Below are 20,297 nucleotides of genomic sequence, written 5' to 3' on the forward strand. Positions count from 1 at the left end.
AAAAAAAGGAGGGGGGGGACCAGGTTTGCTGGTCCGATAGAGCCTGGTGGAACTACTGAGACTATGGCCCCTAACTGCCCTTCAGGTCTGGAATTGAACCCACACCTGTGGTTTTCAGCCAAACAAAAGACAGGTATATGAGTTAAACATCTACCTCAAGTAGATACTCTCCTTGGAGAGAACAAACATGGGAGAAAGACGGGTTGCTTATGCACAGGGAGACAGCTCAGGGGGCAGGAGTGCATGGAGGGATGGACGCAGGGAAGAGGTAACTATGGGGAGGATGTGGGAGGGGAGCTGTTGCATTGTGGTAAACTGTGGTCAATGTCATGAGACAAAGTATATGTAAACTGCTGTATGGAAAGTGAATTTCCTCTGTAAATCTTCACCCAAATCACACACACAAAAAAATTTGCTCCTTTACATTTCCTCCTATCCATACAGCTACCAGTTCAGGTAAAACACTGTCCCCTCAGAATAAATGTTATAATTACACAACTTCCAAATGGAGAAGAAGTCAGGAAAATATCTTTATAGAACAGCCCGTTCCAAACTTAGGGAGATAAGACTTCTAACCAAGCTAAGACAGAAGAAAATCATAAGGGCTTAGTAAACACAAAACCAACAATAATGAAGAAAAGAGAAAAAATACTTGATAACAAAATGAGTAAGTACAGAAAAATATTTGGAACAAAGAAATCACCAACAACACAACAAAAAACACAATCCAGTATGTGGTGGTTATGTTTCTGCATCAACTTGGCTAGGCCTGGTTGAGTGACTGGGCAGCTGGATGTAGTATTCCCCACGATGAGACTGGTAATCAACTCCATGGTGGAATCTACCGTGAGCAGCTGAGTACCTGCCTTTGCGCATGTGGTCTGCTTCCTGTATATAAGCAGCAGCATTGGGAATGGTCTCTAGTTTATGGCACGCTTGGACCCTGCATGTAGCCATGTTGTTATTCAGCAGTCTGCAATGCTCTGCCGACCTTGGGACTTAAAATGGACTTGCGTTAATGGCCTGCCATGTGGTTTGGTAACATCGGGACTGTGCCTTTTTACTTGTCAACCTTGGGCTTGGCAGCCTCAGCAGCCCACAGCTGTCTGAGTGGAAAAAAAAAAGCCTCTAGCTTCAGTGGGCCGGGAGCTGGAAGCAGAGTTGAAGCCCAAGGCTAAGGGGCTTTCACCCAGCCCCTAGAGCCTGGCACTTTGAACTTGGACTTAAAGCCTCTAAATTGTAAAAATAAACTCCTGTTTGTTAAGGCCATCCCATTTTTGGTATATTTCTGTCAGAGCAACACTAGATAACCAGAATACAGTAACAGCTATAAATTTATGCCTCTATTTTTCATTACACTGAATGTGAGTGGACTAAATTCACTAGTCCAAAGAAAGAGAGTGCCAGGGGTGGGAGGATAAAAGAGGAAACACTGAAAAATAAATAGATAAAAAGAGAAAGACAATGGCAGACTGGGTAAGAAAACACAATCAACCAATACGCTGCCTACAAAAGACACATCTCAGACACAAAGGTAAAAATAAATTGAAAATCAAGGGATGGGAAAAAATGTATCAAGCTAATGGCAACCAAAAGAGAGCAAGAATAGCATATCAATTTCTGATAAAATAGACTTCAAGGTGAGAACCAAGTAAGAGACAAAGAAAGACACTGTGATGTTAAATTAAAAGGGTCAAGTGATTAAGAGGGCATTGTTGTTGTTGTTTTGTTGTCATGTCCCATCGGATCTGACTCATAGCAACCCCTCCCTAGGTTTCTGAGGCAGTATTACTACAGAAGTAGATGGCCCAACCTTACTTCTGAAGAGTGGCTAGTGGGTTTGAACTGCCAGCCTCCTGGTGAGCAGTCAAGTGCTTTAGGCAGTATGCTACCAGAACTCCTAAGAGGACATTACCATATAAGTATATATACACCCAAAGAAAGAGAGCATTAAAATACATAAAGCTTAACTGAACTGAAAGGAAGAACAGACAATTCTACAATAGTAGTAGTATAAGACTTTAATACACCACTTTCTAGGAAGGACAGAATAACTGGAAAAGAACTCAACAAAGGTACAGAAGAACTCAACAACACAATCAACCAACATGACCTCACAGACATACAGAGAGCACTCCACCCAACAAAATCACAACACACATTCTTCTCCAGTGCACAGAAATCATTCTCCAGAATAGACCATATGTTAGGCCAAAAAACAAGCCTCAATAAATTTAAAAACATTTAAATATTACAAAGCATCTTCTCAGATCACAATGCTATAAAATTGGCAATCAATAATAGGAAGACACAAGGGATACAAAAAATCAAATATGTGGAAACTGAGCAATACACTGCTCAAAAACTACTGGGTAATATAAGAAATAGTGTCAACAGCCAGCTACCCAGAGGGACTGAGCAGTAGAACCTGTGGGCTTGGGACCATAGTCACAGGGGACATCAAGCTCAATTGGTATAACATACTACACAAAACTGTTCCACCTCCTACTTTGGCGAGTAGTAACTGGGATCTTAAAAGCTAGCAAGCTGCCATCTAGATGCAACAATGGGTCTCTCCTCATTCAGAGCAAAGAAGAATGAAGAAAACCAAAAATTCATGGAAACAATTAGTCCTAGTGACTAGTACACCATCCAATCTGCAGCCTTTATGACTATGAGACCAGAAGAATTAGATGGTGCCTGGCTACCACTGTCAACCACTTGGAAGGGGATCTATGTAGGAGCCCCTGGATAGAGAGGGAGAACAATGTGGAACAAAACTCAAAATCATTTGGAGAAAAGAAAAAGGGAGGGACCAGATTTGCTAGTCCGATAAGGCCTGGTGGAACCACTGAGACTATGGCCCCTAGCTACTCTCCAGGTCTAGAACTGAATCCACACCTGTGGCTTCCAGCCAAACAAAAGACAAGCATATGAGTTGAACATTACCTGAGGTAGATACACTTCTTGGAGAGAATAATCATGGGAGAAAGAAGGGCTACTTATGCACAGGAAGACAGCTCAGGGGGCAGGAATGCATGGAGGGATGGACACAGGGGATGGACACAGGGAAGAGGTAACTATCAGGAGGAAGTGGGAGGGGAGCTGTTGCATTGCGGTACATTGTGGTCAATGTCATGAGACAGTGTATGTGAACTGCTGTATGAAAAGTGAATTTGCTCTGTAAACTTTCACCCAAATCACAATTAAAAAGAAAAGAAAAGAAAAAGAAATAGTGTCAAATAAAAAAATTGCTAGAAACAAATGAGAGTGAAAATACAACCTACCAAAACCTTTGGGTCACAGTGAAAGCAGTAGTCAGAGGTCAATTTATAGCAGTAAATGCACATATCAAAAAAGAAGCAGCAGAATCAACACTTTAACTCAAAAACTCCAACAATTAGAAAAAGAGCAACAAAAGAAACCTACGATATCCAGAAGAAAGGAAATAATAAAAATCAGAGCAGAAATAAGAAAAAAATTATTAATAGAAAATCAACAAGACAAGAGAAGCTGGTTCTTTGAAAATATTAACTAAATCAATAAATCCCTGGCAAATTTAACAAAGGAAAAGAAAAAGAAGATGCAAATAACATGACTAAGAAATGAAACATGCAACGATACAACAGAACCAACCAAAAAAAAAAAAAAAGATAGTAACAATTTAGGAAGAACTATACTCTAACATTCTTTCTATTCATTCTATGAAAAACTATAATAGGGAACTCTGGTGGCATAGTGCCTAGGGCATTTGACTGCTAACCAGAAGGCTGGTGGTTCAAATCCACCAGCCACTCCTCAGAAGGAAGGTTGAGCAATCTACTTCTGTAGTGATATCGCCTTGGAAACCCAAGGAGGGGTCGCTATGAATTGGAGCCGACTTGAGGGAAGTGAGTTTATACTCTAACAGATTCCAAAACCTAGACGTGACAGACAAATTTCTAGAAACACAAGACCTACCTAAACTATTCCAGTCTGCAGCAAAACACTTGAACAGACTCATAACAAAAGAGGAAATTGAGCAGGTCATAAAAAAAACTACTCCCCCCAAAAAATGCCTGGCCCAGACAGCTTCACTGGAAAATTCCATCAAATGTTCAGAGAAGAACTGACACCTATACTACTCAAACTATTCCAGAACATAGAAAATGACGGAATCCTCCCAAATTCATTCTATGAAGTAAACATAACCCTGATACCAAAACCAGGTAAAGACAGCGCTAAAAAGGCAAACTACAGACCAATATCCCTAATGAATATGGATGCAAAAATCTTCAACAAAATCTAGCCAACAGAATCCAACAACATATAAAAAAAATATATACCATGACCAAGTGGGATTCATACCAGGTATGGAAGGATGGTTCAACATCAGAAAAACAATCATTGTAATCCATCACATAAATAAAACAAAAGGAAAGAACCATATGATCATATCAATTGATGCAGAAAAGGCATTAGATAAAACCAACACCCATTCCTGTTCAAAACTCTCACAAAATAGCAATAAAAGGAAAACTCCTCCACATAATAAAGGACATATATGCAAAACCAACAGTCAACATTATTGTCAATGGAGAAAGACTCAAAGCATTCCCTTTGCAAAGAGGAACCAGAAAAGGATGCCCTCTATGACCACTTCTATTTAATATTGTATTGGAAGTCCTAGTCAAGGCAATAAGATAAGAAAGAGAAATAAAAGGCATCCAAATTGGCAAAAAAAAAAAGTAAACCTATCTCAATGGCACATAACAACAACAACAATCTCTATTTGCAGATAACATCTTATACATAGAAAACCTTAAAGACTCAGTAAGAAAATTATTGGAACTAATCAGCAAAGTGGTAGAATACAAGATAAACGTATAAAAATCAGGTAGATTCCTCTACATCAACAAAGAGAGCTCAGAAAAGGAAATAAGGAAAACAATATTATTTACAATAGCTACCAAAAAGACGAAATACTTAGAATAAATCTTACCAGGGACACAAAAACCTATACTAAGAAAACTACAAAACACTACTACAAGAAAGTATAAGAGACATACAAAAGTGAAAGAACAGGTTATGTTCATGGATAGGAAGGCTGAACATTGTGAAAATGTCAATACTACAAAAAGCAATCTATACAGTCAATGCAAGCCTGATCCAGATTCCATCAGTATTATTTAAGGACATGGAAGAACCAATCACTAACTTCATAGAAAATGACCTCGGATAAGCAAAGCATTGCTGAAGAAGAAAAACAAAGTAGCAGGTCTCACACTCCCCAATCTCAAAACCTACTACACAGCCACTGTAGTCAAAACAGCCTGGTATTGGTACAATGAAAGACAAACAGACCAGTGGAACAGAACAGAGAACCCAGAAATAGACCCATTCATCTATGGACAGCTGATCCTTGACAAAGGGACAAAATCCATTAAATGGGAGAGAGATAGCCTCTTTAACAAATGGTGCTGGCAAAATTGGATATGTACTTGCAAAAAAATGAAACAAGATCCATACCTCACACCATACACAAAAACAAACTCCAGATGGATCAAAGACTAAACGTGAAACCTGAAACCATAAAGCTCATCAAAGAAAAAACAGGGGCAAACTTAGGAGCCCTCATTTATGGCATAAATAGACTAGCAAGTATAACCCAAAATGCACAAGCAGTGGAAGAGGAACTAGATGACTGGGACATTTTAAAAATTAAATTTTTATGTGCATCGAAAGACTTCTCCAAAAGGGCAAAAAAGAGAACCTCCAGATACTTGACTACGACGTATCTGACAAGGGATTTATCTCTAAAATTTATAGAAAAATACAACACCAAAAAGACAAACAATCCAGTTCAAAAACAAGCAAAGGACATGAACAGACACTTCACTAAAGAAGATACACAGAAAAAATAGAAGATACACAGGCAGCCAACAAACACATGAGGAAATGCTCATGATCATTAGCCATTGGAGAGATGCAAATCAAAACAACAATGAGGTATCATCTCATCCCAGCAATAATAGCAAAATTCAACAAGACAGAAAATAACAAATGCTGACGAGGGTGTGGAGAACTTGGAAAACTCATACACTGCTGGTGGGACTGTAAAATGATACAGACACTGTGGAAAACAGTATGGCATTTCCTTAAACAAATGAAACAAATACCATTTGATCCAGCAATTCCATTACTAAGAATATATCCTAAAGAGGTGACCTCCAGGACACAAACAGACATATGCACAGCCATGTTTATCACAGCATAATTCACTATAGCAAAGAGATGGAAACAACCTAAGTGCCCATCAACAGATGAATGGATAACCAAACTATGGTACATTCACACAATGGAATATTACACAACATTAAAGAATAATGAAGAATCCATAAATCACTTCATAATGTGGATGAACTTGGAGGAAATGCTGAATGAAATAAGTCAATCACAGAAGGACAAATATTGTAGGAGTCTATTACTGTAAAAATTCAAGGAAGGAAAATTTCTGACTAGTTAAGAGTCATGTGTTGATCTGGGTGAAGGGAAAGGCAATATAACAAAAGTGTGTGACTAGTACAATGACAACAGGGATAAGGAGGACACAGAAACATACACAAAAGATATAGACAACAGAGGCAAATACTTACACACACAATACCGCATTCCCAGTGGCAGCAAACACTAGGCTATGGGTGAATGCATAGACAGGTGAGATGATCAGGTGTGGGTGGGCAAACAGGAATGCACCTAAGGCCAGGGATAGATTTGGCTGAAGACAGTCCTACATGTGTACTTGTGCTACAAAAATATTCATACAGTATGGAAGTAACAGGGGACAAGGATAGAGTAGCTTCTGAGACAACCAAACACCTTGAGGGAGAGAGTCACTGGGGCTGTGAGCTTGGGACCATAGTCTCAAGGGACATCAAGTTCAATTGGCACAACATAGTACATAAAAATATTGTTTTATATTCTACTTTGGTAAGTAGTGACCGGGGTCTTAAAAGCTATCAAGCAGCCATCTAAGGTTGCTCTCCCCTTATCTGGAGCAAAGAAGAGTGAAGTAAATAAAAATCATTTGGGAACAGTAAGTCCAAGGATATGACAGACCACAGAGACCTCAGCCTTCACAACCCTGAGACCAGAAGAACTACATGGTGCCCAGCTACCAATGCCAACTACTTGGAAAGGGATCAAAACTGGAGATCCTGGATAGAGTGGGAGGAAAAATATGGAACAAAATTCAAAAACACAAAAATGACCAGAATTACTGGTCAGATAGAGACTGGTGGAACCCCCAAAATTATAGCTCCAGGTCAGCCTTCAGGCCAGGAACTGGAGTAATTTCCATGGATTAGCTCTCAGCCAAACAGTAGAACGGCCTATAAGCAGAACACCTACCCCAGGGAGATGTACCTACCTATCCCTGGCAGATGCATCCCCTAGTTCAATCAACCGTAAGACATCAAAGGGCAGCATCTGCACAAGGTAAAAGCTGGACAGATAGGAATATATAGAAAAGAAGGGCATAGGGAAGGGATAGTCACAGGGAAGAGAGGAAAGGAGAGTTTTTACTGTGGGGGACTGTAATTGCAGCCATGAAACCAAACGTGCATGAATTGTTGTAAAATGAATTTATTTTGTAAATTTGCCCCCATATCACAAAAAAAAAAAAAAAATCCCCTCATACCAGCATTGTCACCTGACACATGCATCAATACAATAATTTCGCAGTGCCTAAGGCATCTGACTGCTAACCAGAAGGCTGGCGGTTCAAACTCACCAGCCACTCCTCGTAAAGAAGACTGGGCAATCTACCTCTGTAGAGATATTGCCTCAAAAACCTAAAGAGGGGTCACTGAGTTGGATCCGACTCAACAGCAATGAGTTTGTTTTTTTGGTTTTTATCCTCTCCAAATTTGCTCTTCCTCAAACATCATTTCCACCATACCACTGCCAGGCTTCCCAATGCTCTTTCTGTATTTCAGACCAGCTCCTCACCACTTACTAGAACAATATGCCCACACTATCCTCTGAACCAAGATCCCCTCCATTTGTCAAATACTATACATCTTTACCTGCCTGCCATTGATAGCCTTACCTGTTCCAAGAATCAAAAAAGTTGCCACTGAGTCAACTCCAACTTCAGGTGGCTTCATGTGTGCCAGAGTAAGTAAAACTATTCCAAACAGTTTTCAATGATTGATTGCCAAGCAGATTGCCTGGTCTTTCTTCCAAGTCACCTCTGGGTGGACTCAAACTGCCAATCTTTCAGTTAGTAGCCCAGTGTGTTAACCATTTCCACAACCCAGTGAGGGACTTGTTCCATGAATACCCACTACATATTCCCTGAGCATCTGTGGAAAGAGGTGGTCTGGGTCTGGATCAGAGGTGGAAGATACAGGCAGGGAAGGTATGATTCCCACCCTGACCTAGCAGGGGAAAGACTCAGGGTGACAACTCAAGACGGTCCAGTGTGTTGGTTACCTGGTGCCACTCTGACAGTAATATACTACAAATGGGATGCTTGAACAAACAGTTTATTCTCTTGCAATTTTTGAGGCTTTAAGTCTGAGTTCAAAGTGCCAGGCTCTAGAAGCTGGGTGAAAGCCCCTCAACCTTGGGCTTCACCTCTGCCTCCTACTCCCACACCACTGAAGCTGGAGGCTTTTCTTCACTCAGACAGCTGCTGGCTGCTGAGGCTGTCAAGCCCAAGGTTGACAAGTAAAAAGGCACAATCCCAATGTCACCAAACAATATGGCAGGCCACTAGTTCAAATCCAGATGAAGTCTCAATATCGGCAGGACATAGCAAGCTGTTGAACAATGACTTGGCTACACACAGGGTTCGAGTGTGCTAAAAGGCTAGAGACCATTCCCAAAGCTTCTTCTTATATACAGGAAGCAGACCACATCCCTAAAACAGCTACTCAGCTGTTTGTGGTAGATCCTACCATGGAGTTGATTGCCAGTCTCATCATGTCTAATAACTACCACCAGCTGCCCTGCCACTCAACCAGGCCAAGCCAAGTGGACACACAGACTTAACTACCACATCCAGCATACCCCATCCTCTTCTTATGTGCAGCAACCGCCCTTAGCATCACCTGGTGACATTATCCCTCTTTACAGTGCCTTGGATTCTGTCTCTCATTAAGCAGTGGCCTTGTTACTTGAGGTCTCATGAGGATGCTGGCGCCCTGAACATAATAATCTCAGACACTGCACTGCTCAGGGAATTCTCATTGATCAATAAGATGGCACATGACAAAGCACTAGTACAGTGCCTGGCGTCTAGTAAGTGCTCAGTCCTCACTAGCTGATAAGTTAATTGATAAAATGTGCATTTGAACAACACCACTGTAAGAGATCCTGGATAAAGTGGGAAAAAAATGAGGAACAAAACTCAAAATAATAAAAATGACCAGGCTTACTGGTCTGATAAAGACTGGTGAAACTCCCAAGACTATGGCTCCTAGTCATCAACTGAGTGTGTTAACCATTTGCCCCACCCAGGGATTCTACAGAAAGAATAGAGATTTATTTTTATAACATATGATTCATCTCAAACCAATAAGTTGGTTATTAAAAGCTTATTTATTGGGGGGGGGGGAGCATTACCTCTGTCATTCTCAGTCAAATGTTTTCATGATACAGGCAGTCCCCGGGTTAGGAATGAGATCCATTTCTAACTGTCTTTAAGTGGCATTTGTAGGTGAGTCAGAACAGGTGCCTAAGGCCCTTATTTATAGCCTTACTTTAGTGAAAGAAGGAGCTCTGGTTGTGCAGTGGTTAAAGTACTAGGCTGTAAACCAAAAGGTCAGCACTTCAAACCTACCAGCTGTACCACAAGGGAAAAATGAGACAGTCTGCATCCATAAAGATTTACAGACTTGGAAATCTTACGGGCAGTCCTACTCTGACCTACAGGATCACTATGAGCCAGAATCAACTGGATGCCATTGAGTTTGGTTTGGCTTATAGTCCAAAAAAAGGCTGGAAGCCTTTTTTAATGATTTAAAAGCTGCACTTGCAGCAAATGAAGGTGACTGGAAAGAAGAGTTTGTTGTGAGTAGGGGTTGGTTCAATTGGTTCAAAGTGAGGGCAAATTTATATAACATTAAGGAGTGAATAGGAGTTGTCAGCCTCACCTAAATGGGGACTACCTGTATTGAAAAGGGTAAGTCGAGGGAGGGGAACAGAGAAGAAAGGAAAGGCGAATGGGAAGGAGAGAGGGAAGGAAAAGAATATGAAGGGGGATGAGAAATAAGGGCAGAAATAGAAGGGGGGAGGCAAGGATTAGACACAGAACCCAGTTCAGCAGCTCTGGAAGTCATTCTAGAGGATGTCCAAGAAGATGTGTGGCCAGAGACAAGGTCAAACACTCCTTAGTTACAAGGGTACCAGCACCTGGTCAAAGGTCCTCTTCTAGGAGACAGATAGCAATAGCTACTGCAAAAAGATCAAAGCACCATAAGAATGCCCATACGTATAACAGAGCTAACAGGGGGCAAAGTTATGATAACTTCTTAGCCACAGCCAAGCACCGTGATGGAGCGAGTCATTGGGACCACGGCTGCAGGGAACATCAGACTCAGCTGGCATAACATACTACACAAAAACATTGTTCTATATCTTACTTTGGTAAGTAGCAAGTGGGGTCTTAAAAGCCTGCAAGTGCAAAAATTGGTCTCCCTTTGTCCAAAGCAAAGAAAATGAAGAAAACCAAAGAAGCGTGGAAACAATCAGTCCAAAGGAGTAGTGGACCATGCGAACCTCAGTCTACCTGAGCCAGAGACCAGAAGAACCAGATGGTGCCTGGTATCACTATCAACCACTCAGAAAGAGAACTGCGTAGGAGATCCTGGATAGAGTGGGAGAAAAATGTGGAACAAAACTCAAAATCATGAAAAAGATCAGGGTAACTTGTCTGATATAGACTGGTGTAACTCCCAAGACTATGACCCCTAATCACCCATTGGGCCTAGAATTGAACTCACTCCCGTAGCTTTCAGCAAAACAATAGACAGGTGTATAAGGTGAACATTTACACCACATAGGTAAACTCCTTAGGACAATCAACTGTGGGAAATCAGAAGGGCAGTATTTCCACAGGAAGATAGCTCAGAGGGCAGGAATGTACAGGAAAGGAGGACCAGGGAAAAGGTAACCACAGGGAGGAAGTGCAGAGAACTATTACATTGTGGGGATTCCAACCAATGCCATGAAACATATGTGTATGAACTATTGCATGGAAAATGAATTTTCTCTGTAAAGTTTCACCCAAATCACAATAAAAAATTCAAAAAAGATAGATGCATCAGGAGAAGAACGTGCCAAGATCCAGCTCGTCCTCACTAAGATTGCCCACCAGATGAACTGGTAGATAGATATTCAGGAACTGAGTTGGGCTTTGTGAAGACAAAACAAAAGCTGCTTCTGTGTGGGCTATATTCCCACAGACACCTGACCTGAGAGAGCATCCCATGTTTCAAGCATGTGAAGAGTCAAGCAAAGAAAATGCTGTCCACAGGGTGGAGTCAACCTTGAGAGTCTAGAGGCACAAAGTCAGCAGGGGGCAGGTGCCTGCCCCAGGCCACTGCCCCACTGCCCTGAAACAAAAAACAAAACAAACCCACTGCCATCAAGTGGATTCCGACTCACAGAGGCCCCACTGAGTTTCTGAGGCAGTAAGTCTTTATGGAAGCAGATTGCTCAGTCTTGTTTCCATGGAGCCATTGGTGGGTTTGATGGGTTTGAACCATCAACCTTCTTGGTTAGCAGTCAGATGCCTTAGGCACTATGCTACCAGAGCTCCCTGCCTTGAGATTCCAGAAATCCCCTGGGGGTGGGGGTGGGGGGGGAGGCTGAATTAATCTCAGTCCTCAGAGCACCTGCAATAGAACCATGAGCTAAGAGGGATACAGGAGCCATAAGTTTTGGCTGGCCCAGAGGTATCACATCCTAGCCAGAGGGAAAGACCCAGCTCTCACATGCAGCACAGCTTCCCAAATGATGGTAATTAATATGTCAGCTATTAAATTTCCACCTGTGAATAAACTCAGAAACCAAGAAGTGGCGAGTGTGCCCATTCTACCTTCAGTGCCGACATAGAGGGACTGAACTAGAGCTCGTATCAGCCTGGAGGGGTCCAACATGTCACAGTCAGCCTATATGGCACAGCAGGGTCCCCACGTCAGCACACCCACACTACAAGATGAGCTGCATACACAAGCACAGCATCTGACCTAGCCTAGGGCCAGCCTGCTGTGCACAGAACATAACGACCACCGGCCTGGTGGGTCTCTATAGGAAGTCATTGCTGCTCCCTCAGAACGTTTATGGAAAAAAAGGGGTGTGTTAGTGTCACAGAGATGATGGCTCTGCTGGTGCTTAGAGGGTAGGGCCACAGGTCCCTGGTACCTTGCAACACACCTTTCATTGGTCCCACAAGGCACACACAGAGGTAAAAACCTACTCTCAGAGCTCAGTACCTAACTTCAACTTGGATGTGAACATTAAGCATTTGGTTTAACATAGAATCAATCTTTCCAGGGATGCAACCACCTATAATATAAACCCAGGGGAGATGACCCACCTTCCCACCGTTAATGGGAACACCCAGAGGAATCAGGCTTCACACCACCAAGAGCCTCTCTGGGCTTTTGCTAAACAAGGACAGTGATTTCCATCTGCGCTCTTTCTGTCTTCTAGGGCAGATACACCCAAGCACTGACATGCTGAAATACATATTATTTTTAAATCATGGGTGTGAATAATCTATGAACTCCTTTTCCAGACTGAAGAAGATACTACAAAATATTAATAATGCTGTTGTTCAATATGAAACAAAACTCAAAATCATAAAAGAAGATCAGGTTTGCTGATCTAATACAGCCTGGTGAGATCCCTGAGACTGTGGCCCCTAGATACCCTTCAGATCTGGAACTGAACTCACTCGTGTGGCTTCCAGCCAAACAATACACAGGCATATGGGGTGAACATTTACATCAGAGAGATACATCACTTGGAGCAATCAATCACAGAACAGAAAGGCAGTGTCTGCACAAGGAGACAGCTCAGGGGGCAGGAATGCATGGGAAAGAAGGCCACAGGGAAGAGGTGGAGGGGAGAAAGTAGGAAGAGAGCTGTTACATTGTGGGTAGTTGTAGTCAATGTCATGAAACAAAACTTATATGAACTGCTATATGGAAAATGAATTTACTCTGTAAACTTTCACTCAAATAACAATAAAAATTAAAATAATAATAATGCTGTTGTTAGTTGTCATCGAGTTGGGTCTCGATTCATGGCAACCCTGTGCACAATAAACCAAAATGCTGCCTGATCCTGGGTCATCCTCATGATCTGTTACAAATCAGACTATTGTGACCCACAGGGTTTTCACTGGCTAGTTTTCAGATGTAGATAGCCAGGCCTTTTTTCCTAGTTCATCTTAGTCTGGAAGCACCTATGAAATCTGTTATTATAGCAACATGCAAGTCTCTAATGACAGACAGCTAGTGGTTGTGCATGAGGTACACTGGTTGGATACTGAACCAGGGTCTCCCACATGGAAGGTAAGAATTCTATCACTGAACTACTAGCACCTCCTTGGTTATTAGTTAGTATATGCCAGGCACTGTTCTAAAACATTTTAGTCAAAGAAGGTGTATGGCCCAGCAGGGCTAAGAATCACAAATGCAGGAAGACCTCTCATTTACTCCTGAAGGTAGAGCAGAGTGAGGGACTTCCCAAAGTCACCAAGCTCATCCATATAGTAGAAACATGAATGACTGCGTCACAATACGTCATTCTCCGTTTTCTACCAACTACATTAAAAAGTAAAAAGAAACATACAAAATCAATTTAACAATATTTTATTTAACTCAATATATCCAAAATACTGTTACTTTGACATGCAATTAACATTAAAGAATATTCATAAGATTACATACATTCTTCTTTCATGTAGTTGTTGCTGCTGGGTGCTATGGCATGGATTCCAACTCACCGCAACCACAAATGACACAGCAGGAACTACCCCATAGAGTTTTCTAGGGTGTAATCTTTACAGGAGCAGACTGCCAGATCTTTCTCCTACAGAGCCACCGAATGGGTCTGAACCAGCAACCTTTGGTTAGCAGCTAAGTGCTTCACCATTGTGCCATGAGGGCTCCCTTTTCACCCAATGTCTTTGCAATCAGGTGTATATTTTGCACTCACAGCTCAATTCAGACCTACCAGGTTCCGAGTGGCTCAGGGCCACAAGGTTGGGCAGCACCAGTGTAGACAGAAAACATTTGCAAAGGATTCTTTCTGCCCATTTCCTGCTTTGTTCACACATTAAGAATTTTAGACATTTCTTGTTAAATCAATCCTTTGGCTTCAAATATATCTATAGTAGTTAATTCCTCCTTTGGATGGTAGGTACAGGGGGGTTCAGTCTTTTATTTACATGTTTCCATATACTCAAGTGATGGAAATAACAAGAAAGATTCCTTGCAAAGCTGGAATATGAAAAAAAAATTATACACACACACACACACACATATTAATAAATAATGACAAAATTATTACACTCTCCAATTTTCTTTTTCTTTTGTAAAATTTAGAGAGGAGAAAAAACTGACCCCTTACTGGAAATAAATACACTGTAAACGAGAAAGTGAAAGTAACTAGTAATTATTGTCACTTCCTTTTCAATTTTCTTGTCCTCCTAAAAAAAGTTCTCATTTTCTCTCTCCTTCTTCCAACACTTCCTTCCCTCTCTTTCTCTCTTTCCTTCTCTCTGTACTCACATGTTTCTTTCTCCCCCAGCAGGAACTATTCTGTAAACAAATCACCAGCCTTACAAGGAATCTTTCCTGTTATTTATGGTTAACATACTGCTACTTGTCACGTGCCAAATGAAAAAAAAACGTAAAATACAGTTTCTTTTTAAATTTTCAAGGTTACCACCACTCATTAATAAAATGACCATTCACTTCACTTTAACAAACAGGAGTTTGGTGAATATCTTTAGCTCTATGCTTATTTCTGTTTTTCCAGCGTATGTACGTAAGTGAGAATAAGGAGGGTTATATGCAAAATCACTGATATTAAATAAAACAAATTTTAGATTTATCTTCAAAAGGCCACAGGTGTATACATAACCCATGTCCACACACCAATGGCAAAGGCATCAAGGAAGGGAAATTTTGCTCTCTGAGCCCATGAGAACCCGTGATACAGGCAGACAGGTACATTTTACCAAACCCTAAAGTTTAACTTACAGAATTAGGATTCCATGCAAATCCCCTTCACTTTTCCTTCCCAGGATTCAAAAATGCAGCTCTTATACAACTGGGAAAGAAGCATAAGAGAGAACAATATAAGAAGCAGGGCAGGGGGCCTTACCTACTCCCATCAAATAGCTACGCAAATGCCACAGCATGTATTCAACATCTAGCATGCCCTGCTACTCTCAGATGGTAGCTTTAAGGGAATGAAAAAATAAAGATGCTACTCGCAGATTTGCTGATCCGTGAAATGATTCAGCAACAAGGAGAACCAGAAGTTGGCTCAGGGACTTGGTTCTGTGCTTGTGATGATACAGACTTCCCATTTGGGGAAGCAGAGGACGGGCGCCAACTGATCCAACCAGCAAAGGGAGTGCACTGGGCCTTTACAAGTCCAGAAACGCACCAGATTCAGCACAACACAAAGCCAAGTCCCTGCTGCTTTTAAGACTGCATGCTCCTAGAAGGATTAGTACCAGCAGAAGTAGACACGATCCCCCAACTCCCAACTTCTTCAGCTCAATCCCAAGGGAGGCAAGGAGAATGGCTTGAGAGGAGAGGTGCCCTGGAACTTCTGTCAAGACACACAAAGGTCGAGGCCCAAGGGCCTAGGCTGATCTTCCTCTGGGGAGCTCTCCTGCTGTGAGTCCCACTTTCTAGGTCCACTTGGCATCAGGACGGCTTCCAGCCACTACAGCATCACTCCTCGATGATTGACAGGCATTTCTGTGCACCTGGGGCACCACCTACAAAGTACTTGTATGAACATGACCTTTTCTAGTCCTCATGAATTTCTGGGGACAGACAGGTAAGGATACTGAGGTCTGTGACTGAGACAAGGGAAGGAAGCTGCCAGGAGCTGCACCAGCCAGAGGTTCCAGCCTTAAGCAAGTGGCCCATCTCCAGCACTTCCCATGGGGAGAGGCCAGGCCTGATACTCAGCACTGCCCTGAGAGCTCCCATCAACTGGCACTGCTGAACAGGGCACAGTATCACTCTACCTGTCGTACTTCACAGTGAAATGTAGCAATAAGAGGTCTTAAAGTATCTGGATTTCAAAATCAGAAGACACATGGGAAGGATGATGAAGCATCTACAATAGTTTATTCTTTCAAATAACGTGTGTGTGTGAAAACATATATATGAAATGTTTGCTGGATGACTGGATTATAGATGGTTTGCTTTCTACTGAATGTTTCTTTAAAAAACTAAAACCACATACTACTCTATTCATTTGCTCAACAAATTCTCCCTGACTGTTACTCTGTGTTAGGCCCAGGAAACATGATAGTGTATCAAGAAGACGTAACAGACAACACTGGCCCAGCATGAACAGGCAGAGGGCATTGCAGAAGAGCCCCTAAAACCTGATCCTAAGCCAGACTCCAATGGAGGAAGCTTCCCTGGCATAGTGACAGTCAAGTGGAAGGATAAGTAGGAATTCAGCAGGCACAGGAATAAAGAGTACTCCACAGGAAGGCTGCACAAATGTGGTAGAATATGGCTCCATGGAAAAGGGTGACCACATGGAAAGGCAGGAGCATGGAGCATGATGAAAAGGAGGTAGGGACATCAGTGAGGAGCCTCTGTGAGGCAGTTAGGCAGGGTAGGGAGAAAGGTATTATTTACCAAACCAAACTCATTGCTGTCGTGTCATTTCCAACTCACTGTGACCTCTTCTTGGGATTCCGATGCAGTATTACTACGGAAGTAGATTGCCCAATCTTCCTTGCAAGGAGTGGCTAGTGGGGAAGACTTCTGGTTGGAAGGAGGAATAGGTGGTGAAGCGACACAGGCCCTCTTCAGAAAAGAAAAACCAATTGACAGAGATACAGAAGATAATCCTGGAGCCCTGAGCTTTGAAAGGAACTATACAGAAGTGGATTAGGCACCAACTAGTGGAAAAACCTGAATAAAAACACTTGAGTACAGAGATGGTCAGAGCTGCCAACTGTCAGCTACTTTGACGGGACCAACAGCTTGAATATTTCAAGTAGTGATGAGACCAGACAATTACCCTAAAGATCAGCCCTGGTCACTGAGAGCTGCAGGGACAACTGCACTGGTGGCCTATGACTTGGAAGGGAAAACAGCAAGAAGGGAGACAACCTGAGCTGTTGACTTTCTGCTGTCCAGAGGGCACAGCTATTTTGATTATTTACACTCAGTAGCCATTTAGGATATTTAAGTGACTGAGGGTGCAGCCATTTTGAATGTTTGTAAGTGGCAGCCATATTGAATATTTACAAGTGGCTGCAATTTTGGATGTTTAAAGTGATCGAGGGCACAGCCATTTTGAATCTTTACAAGTGGCAACCATTTTGGAATTTAAAGTGACAGCATTCTCATTCAGATTCCAGGGACCTAAGAATAGGCTCTGTTTGCCAAGGTCAGCAGGGACATACAAGTGACTGACAACAGGAAAGGAGACAATTGGTGAGTGTGTAAGTGCTGTCAACTAGCAAACAGAGGAGCACAGTACCCTTCTTGCGTAGATAACATACAAAGAAAATGAAAATGGTGGGCAAGTCACTCCAACATACAACCACCAATTATATATAAACACCAAAATGTCACAATGCCTCTGAGACAACAGAGCATCACAGTCCACACAAAGAAGCAAGATAAAGCAGGAGAAACAAGAGACCAGGATGCAGACCCAAAACACATCCCAGAGGAAGACACATTGGAACTCTCTGATAAGGAATTCAAAACAATTATATTTAGGTATCTTCAACTCATTGAGAGACAGATCAAAGAAAACACTTACAAAATTGAGGAAAACAGAGAACACCCTACAACAATTTCAAAAGACAGTACAAGAACAAAATGACAAAATAAATGAAAAATTAGAAATGATACACAATCTATACACAGAAATCCAGAAGATTACTACTAAAATTTCAAAATAGATAAGACATTGAATGGGCAAAGGAGCAGAATTGAATCAATGGCAGACAGAATTAGGGAGACTGAAGGCAAATACCTGAACACTTCTTTGGAAATGGATCAATCAGAAAAAAGAGTAAAACAAAATGAAGAAAGCCTAAGGTTCATGTGGGATACCAACATAAGGAATAACCTACGTGTAATCAGAATTCCAGAACAGGAAGACACAAACAAAATCACAGAGAAAATTGTCAAAGATTTGTTGGAAGATAATTTTCCTGGTATGATGAAAGATGAGAATATACCCATTCTGGAAGTCCAATGAACCCCAAATAGGATAGACCCCAAAAGAAAACCACCCAGACATATCATCATCAAATTCACCAAAACCAAAGACAAAGAAAGAATCATGAGAGCAGCACGGGAAAACAAAAAGTTACCTACAAGGGGCAACCAGTAAGACTAAGCTCAGATTTCTCGGCAGAAACCATGCAGGAGAGAAGACAATGGGGTGATATATATAAAACCCTGAAAGCAAAGAATTCCCAACCAAGAATTATGTACCCAGCAAAACTGTCCCTCAAATATGGTGGGTTTGAACGAAATACATAATAAATAACACTAATGAGTGGCTAAAGCACTTGACTGCTAACCAGAAGGCTGGCGGTTCAAACCCACCAGCCACTCCTCTGAAGGAAGGTTGGGCGATCTACTTCCTAGTGATACTGCCTGGGAAACCCAAGGAGGGGTCACTATAAGAGGCACATAACAACAACAATGGGATTCCTTGGTCAAATGGTATTTCTAGTTCCAGCTTTTTAAGGAATATAACAACAACAAGGAAGAATGGACAAGGAATGGGGCGGACCTGCTATGCCTGAGGCATCTGATCTGAGAAAAAATAAGCAGGATGTAGGGAAAGATAAGACCTGGGACTTGGGAGTCAGAACTGAAGTGGAATCAGGAATCACTGCCTCCTGGGTAATGAGGAATGGATGGGTTTATCCAGGAAGCCCACTCAGTGAAAGGATGACCTAGAACAAAGCCCCAAGGTCAACAACACTTGTTTCATCTTTAAAAAACAAATCATGTTTTTTAACTAATGGGTTATAATGCCATATACACTATATACAGTGTATGAATGGTAATTCTTCAGCCAACAATAAAGTTAACTGGAGAAAACTGATTTGAATCATGGCCTAGTCTGCCTATTCTAAAGTAGCAAAAATAACCTCAGGTTAGAGGGACAGGAAGCTCTGGCATAGTGCCTAAGACATGTGACTGCTAACCAGAAGGCTGGTAGTTCAAACCCACCAGCCACTCCTTAGAAGGAAGAGTGAGTAATCTACTTCCATAGTGATACTGCCTCAGACACCCAAAGAGGACTCCACACCACTGAGTTTGTTTGTTTGTTTGTTTAGAGAGGTTGATAAGTTAATTTACTTGAGGACAAAATCTAAATGAAACTGACTAAAAAGCACTAGACAGTAATGTTTCAGAAAGGGAGGATCTCCTTAGCTCCCTGGGAATTACTTTTTGTTTTCCTCATGGCAATATTATGCCATGTTACATTTTTTCCGAGACAGCTAAGTCATTTTGGTATACACACATCTATGGCTTTCCTTTCACTGTTTATTGCTGTTTTATTCTTCAGGATTTGTAGAGATTCACTGCCACCATTAACAATTTCATCAACTCCCTTCTTCACTCTCAGATTTTCCTTTTGGAATCACTTTTCTTCATACAGCACAGTTCTTTTGTGAGTCCAGGGAACCAATTTAATGTGGATCTGAATCAGCCCCAGTCTTGGGCTCCTGGCCACAGCAAAACCACTCCAGAAGGACATTCCTCCCCTCAAGCCCAGCAGGAGTCTATAGACAAAGCCTACCCAAATTTAAGGTCCACATTCCAAAATTGCAAAGCACATGATGAAACAAGCTCTGGTGAGCAAAAGAAAGAAAAATAAACAGAGGACCTTAACCCTTCAAGAATGTCAGATTTTGGTATTACCAGTTACAGAATATAAAATATCCTGTATTTGCAAGCTGGATTCAGAAGAGGACGTGGAACAAGGGATATCATAGCTGATGTCAGATGGATCTTGGCTCAAGGCAAAGAATACCAGAAAGATGTTTACTT

The sequence above is a fragment of the Orycteropus afer genome, unplaced genomic scaffold (genome assembly GCF_000298275.1).
Source record: "Orycteropus afer afer isolate SDZICR_OR568_19922 unplaced genomic scaffold, OryAfe1.0 scaffold00179, whole genome shotgun sequence".
Classification (NCBI taxonomy): Eukaryota; Metazoa; Chordata; class Mammalia; order Tubulidentata; family Orycteropodidae; genus Orycteropus; species Orycteropus afer.